This window comes from Ascaphus truei, chromosome 7, assembly GCF_040206685.1.
Source record: "Ascaphus truei isolate aAscTru1 chromosome 7, aAscTru1.hap1, whole genome shotgun sequence".
In the NCBI taxonomy this organism is placed as follows: Eukaryota; Metazoa; Chordata; class Amphibia; order Anura; family Ascaphidae; genus Ascaphus; species Ascaphus truei.
In genome coordinates, this window is record NC_134489.1 from 42,774,676 (window position 1) to 42,780,629 (window position 5,954).

Genomic DNA, 5,954 nt, shown 5'->3' on the forward strand with positions numbered 1-5,954 from the left:
GTTATGAAGTACGTTTCTGTGTATATTTCATTAACCTAACTAACTATAGTTTACTGTGTTTATTAATCGTTTAGAAATACATAGTATAGTCAATATGATGATATAAGCTACCATAATAAAGCTGGTGTTATCATTTGTCGGTGTTATACATGGATCCTACACCAATTGATAGAGACACAAACAGTTGTCTTAAAAAGTGTGTCTATGCTAGTGATGAATGTGCTCCCGTAAGTAAACAAATAAGTACAGTTATCCCCTTTTCTCCAACCACCTCTATATTACATTAATGGAAATTATAAGGAAACATACATAAAATGTGATGAAATGTGAGTAATCATTTTGTAATACAATGCACATGAAAGCTCAAGAGTAGCTAAATGCATATACATGATACAGAAAGTACATATATGTAACATTTGTGTTTAAACCAATATGTTGGGTTTTTAGTTCCAATAATTATAGGAAGATTGAGGTAGCCACATCTTATGAGAGATGTCAGCAAATATACATACCATGATCAGTCATACTGGAGATATACCTATAATGCAAAGGAACAATATATAAATTGCAAACATTGACATGCCATCTTCAGTACCATAAACAACACAGCAAAGTGTGTATTTGGTGTTAAATGTACAACACCATGTATATTTCATGACATTCAAAATGTAAATCAGCCTGGTGTACACATCATATGGATGTACATGTTACACTGCACCAATAACATTGTATGTAAGCATACTAGAAGCATGAATGATTATGGGCATAATATGTGTTTTGTCTTAGCATAAGGAATAACACAATGCTAAAATATTATTGCTTTGTTACCCAAGTTGTATTCACATACACACAACTAAAGTACAATTGAAGAGGGATTATATAACCTGTGCAACAATAACATACCGGTGCCACATCCCTTTGTGCACACAGCAGAGAAAAGAAAGGTGTGCAACCCATATTCATCTGTGTCCTAACAGAAGGTTATATAAAGAAACATTATTGTTAATATAACATAATTAAACTATAAAAGTAGTACTAGGAACATATGAGTTTGTACTTACAAGAAAAAAATGAATTGATGAGATTCTGTCGTGTCTGGCCACCACTGGCTGTTTGTTCATTTTCAGCAGCTACATGGGTGGGATGCTCGTCTACCAAAGCCTCAGCTAGGTCTGACTGTACATTGTGCCTGAGTGCAACATTGTGCAAAATGCAACAGGCAAGGATAATATCAGACACTTTTTGAGGCTTGTATAGAAGAGCCCCACCAGTTCTGTCCAGACACCTAAACCTGGTCTTGAGTAGGCCAAATGTCCTCTCTATAACAGATCTTGTAGATATATGGGCTGCATTGTACCTGTCCTCTGCTTCAGTTTGAGGGTTTAGCACCGGAGTCAAGAGCCACGGCCTAATTCCGTATCCTGAGTCACCTATAATGAATGGAGCACACATAAGCTGACATTAGTGATCAAATTGTACAATGCCAACATTCCTAAATCAACATGTGTTTTGTGTTAGAACATGTAAATATGTACTCACCCAGCAGCCAACCAGGTTCAAAATGTCCCTCTTCGAACGCATGGAAGACTGAAGAGTTCCTCAGGATAGAGGAATCGTGACTGGAACCAGGGAACTTGGGTACCACATGCATTATCCTCATCGTGGCATCACATACCACCTGTACATTGAGTGAATGGTAGTGCTTCCGATTGCGGTACACATGCTCACTCTGACTAGGTGCAATCAAAGCAACATGTGTGCAATCGATTGCACCCAGCACAGATGGTATCCCTGCTATATTATAAAAGCCAGTCCTGACTTCCAGCCACTCTGTTGCCTCTGTAGGAAAATGAATATAATTCCTAGCGCGTCTATTGAGTGCATAGAGAAACTGGGTCAAGGCCCGCGAGAATGTAGATTGCGAGACCCCGCCCACTATGCCCACAGTTGTCTGGTATGACGCGGAAGCAAGATAATGTAATGAGCACAGCATTTTAACAAGCCCAGGGACTGCACGACCTCTGGCTGTGAAAAAATCTAAATCCCCCCTTATCTCCTCATAAAGAGCTAAGATTGCTGCTGAACTCAAACGATAGCGACTTACAATCTCCTCCTCACTCATCCCATCTAACAGGGTTCTCTCCCTGTACAGACGCGGACGAGGCACAAGTTGTCTCCTCTGTCTTCTCCTCTGATCTCCTGTCCCTCTACCTGTCCCTCGGCCTGTCCCTCTCCCTGTCCCTGTCGTATCCGCGTCACTGTCACTGTCCCTCGGTGTGTCCCTACCTTGCCCTATATCATTCTCTTGATCAGCAAGCATGTCATAGAAAAGAATGTTCCTGCGTCTCCTAAACATTCGCAACATTTTGAAATGAGTAGCTGTGAATGAGCAGGTAATGTGCGTCCTTTAAATAGGTATGTGATGATGTCAGGTGACATAGTAAAATGCAAGGTGTTACATTAACATAATAAAGTACTTCTGTGGCAAGCTGTGTGCACTTGTTGTTCTAAGTATTTGTTGTGTGTATTCTGCAGGGAATGATGATATTTGGCAATGATGTGACGTGAAGCTTTGTACAAAGATTGCTTGCAAATAAATAGTTGCATGTGCAATGCATGTAACACTTGTGAACGCAAGAGTCAGTCATGTAATGAGACAAAAAGGCTGAGATTGACGTGGGAAAAGTTTTGTGTAACATGTGTAATTATCCATGTTATTGTGACATGTTGGCAACAATGAATAGTCGTGTGCATATGCATGCATTTGTGTAAGGAGGATAGTTGGTATAGAATGAGTTTACAAGGTGTCCCAATGATGAATTACTGTACATGTGCGTATAAGTTAGGTTGAAGTGCTTGTAATGCAACGGTTACAATGTAAACATGCAATGTGATTGAGCGTCCAATAAGTGACGTCATGAAAATAGGGAGGACCCAAAAGTATATGTAAACATGAGAATACAGATGTACATGAACGTTTAAAGATGCGTGTCACATTACAAGCATTGTGTAATGTAAAGGAAGATGAATATACTGTGTATGTGTGACATGTGTGACATGTGTGACATCATGTAAATAATTGTCGCTGAGTTGAGTAAAATGTGTGATATGATGTGAGGTTCTCCTTTAAGAGTGTAGTATAGTATTTTCCCTTGCCACATCATCACATGATGAGTAATGTGACCCGCAAATGCTGAAAACATGTAAAAGTCGAATGTTATGCAAATAAGACACGTCAGCTGTGACACAATGCAGGGAATGCCCCCACACTGTAATGCAAATCCCCCTTGTATTGTGAGCAATGAAACGTAAACAGTACTATACTGTTATACGTCCCCGCTCCATTGACTTCCATTGATGTACAGAAGATTTTTTTTTTCTAAGTGCCGTTCCGGCAGCCTTAGCGATCGTTCTCCCGTCCAAAATGCCAACTTTAGTTGGCGGGAGAAATCGGCCATAACATCTCAATTTCGTAGTGCCGATCAGCCCCGATAAGCTGTTTTTTTTTGTTGAATCCAGCCGATTTAAAAAAGTGGCGATCAGTGTCGAAAACAGGCTTATCGGCAGGCGACTGGCCATAACCAAATTATCGGCTCCGAAACCTGGCGATATGAAGCACTTATCGGCGCTTACTGAATCTCAAACCCAATTTTGGCTATAACATGGCCATATTTCCCTTATCAACGCTTACTGCATGAGGCCCTAAGTGTTTTATTACTAAATCCTGCCAGCTCACACCCACTGACATTCAGCACAAGGTGTTCTACAAGAAAAGTGCCACAACCGGTTTAAATCCATTCCGTGTGTATCTGTGCCACAGGGCGAGGGAGGATCTAACTGCAATCCTGCTGGAGAGGGACAATTAATTTTTTTTATTTTATAACTTTGATTTTATTAGGTGATACATTACATACATAATAACACAATCCATGGGCTACCGCATATACACCAAATCCTGAAGAAGCGTGTCTACACGTGATATGATCGTCGGGAAAAGACGTCACTACCTGACGTCATTAGAAGTGGCGACATCCAGTAACCCTACACACCGAGAGAGTCAGGCTTGTATCCACAGAATGAGTGACCTTATTAAATATAAGAATATTATGAGATGTCCCCTGCTGAACGTGCTAAAAGCTACATATGTGTATTCGTGGGACTGATCCGCAAATAATGATTACAGACACCTGAGGTTTAACAGATACTAAGAGCCAGATATTAATATTTCTCATAATTTTAGTATTACACGGTAATATTTAGTCTCATTGGCAGCGTCAGGCATGCCGGAATGTATTAATATGTCTCGCGTGCCAGTGAGTACTGCTGAACTGAAGTTATGAAGTTATTTACAGTGTATATGGGATTTTGGATCTGTTCTGAAAATGCATTATGTATTATTCATGATTATTTTTATATTTGTATTTTTTTGTTCCTGATAAAATAAAATAAATATTTATTCACATTCCTGATAATCATAATCATTGACAACAACCCCCCCCCCCACCCCTACAGTACACCCACCAATGAATAAGAATGAATGACAAAACAACATGAATCAGTTAATGGTTTTTTTTACTCTCAATTCTCACAATGCTGTGCAAATCAGATTTATATTTCAAATTCGAGAAGGGATTTTCCAAAGCGTTACCATAAACAAAGCCTGAAAGGGTTTTTGGGTGAGTCATGTGCAGTAATCAGATAGCTCCCATCTGAAAAAGGATTACACGCAGGCGCAGTGAGGCTTTGAAGCTCGGCTATGGACGGATTAAGAACACAATGGCAAGATTCAGAAAATTAACGACTCTGTGGAGGGGGTTGGGTGACTCATGCGCAGTAAGCAGCAAGCTCCCATCTCTAAAAGGATTAGAGTACACGCAGGCGCAGTGAGGCGATTGACGCTCGGCTAGGGATGGATTAAAAACACAATGACTAACTAACTTCAGAAAATTAATGACTCTGTGGAGGTGTCTGTCGATAAGAGTTTGTGTGTGCGTGGGGGAGGGATGAAGGATTAGTTGTGCAGCAGTTCAAAGAAATTACATAGAGTAGAGTAGAGTACAGTAATTTCAAAAGGCAGTTCATCATATTACTGTAATTTGATCCCTACACCCCCCAAATACAGTACATAAAAAGCACACAAATCAACCATGTGCAGGCAAACGCACAGATTGAATATCGTAATATCAAGATTGTTTTTGCAGGCTTGTGGATAAAATAACAGTTAAAAAAATCATAATTAAAAAAATTTTTGGGGGGGCACTCAAGCAAGCAGTGGTGGGTGAAGTTACAGGCGCATGAGAAGGAATCAACTAGCTCCCATCCGAAAGAGGATTACATACAGGCGCATAGAGAGGTGATGCTCTTTGCAAATCAAATTCGTGAAGGGATTTTCCAAAGCGTTGCCGTAAACAAAGCCTCAAAATTTCCATCTCAAAGAGAATTACATGCAGGCGCAGTGAGGCTTTGTAGCTCGGCTATGGACGGATTCAGAACACAATGGCAAGATTCAGTAAATTAACGACTCTGTGGAGAGGAGGGGGGTTGGATGACTCATGCGCAGTAAGCAGCAAGCTCCCATCTCTAAAAGGAACACAATGACTAACTAACTTCAGAAAATTAACGACTCTGTGGAGAGGTTGACTCATGCGCAGTAAGCAGCTAGCTCCCATCTCTAAGAGGATTAGAGTACACGCAGGCGCAGTGAGGCAATTGACGCTTGGCTAGGGACGGATAAAAAACACAATGACTAACTAACTTCAGAAAATTAATGACTCTGTGGAGAGGGGGGGGGGGTTGGGTGACTCATGCGCAGTAAGCAGCTAAGCAACTACAGTAAATAGCTTCCATCTGAAAAAGGATTACACGCAGGTGCAGTGAGGCTTTGAAGCTCGGCTATGGACGGATTAATAACACAATGGCAAGATTCAGAAAATAAACGACTCTGTGGAGAGGGG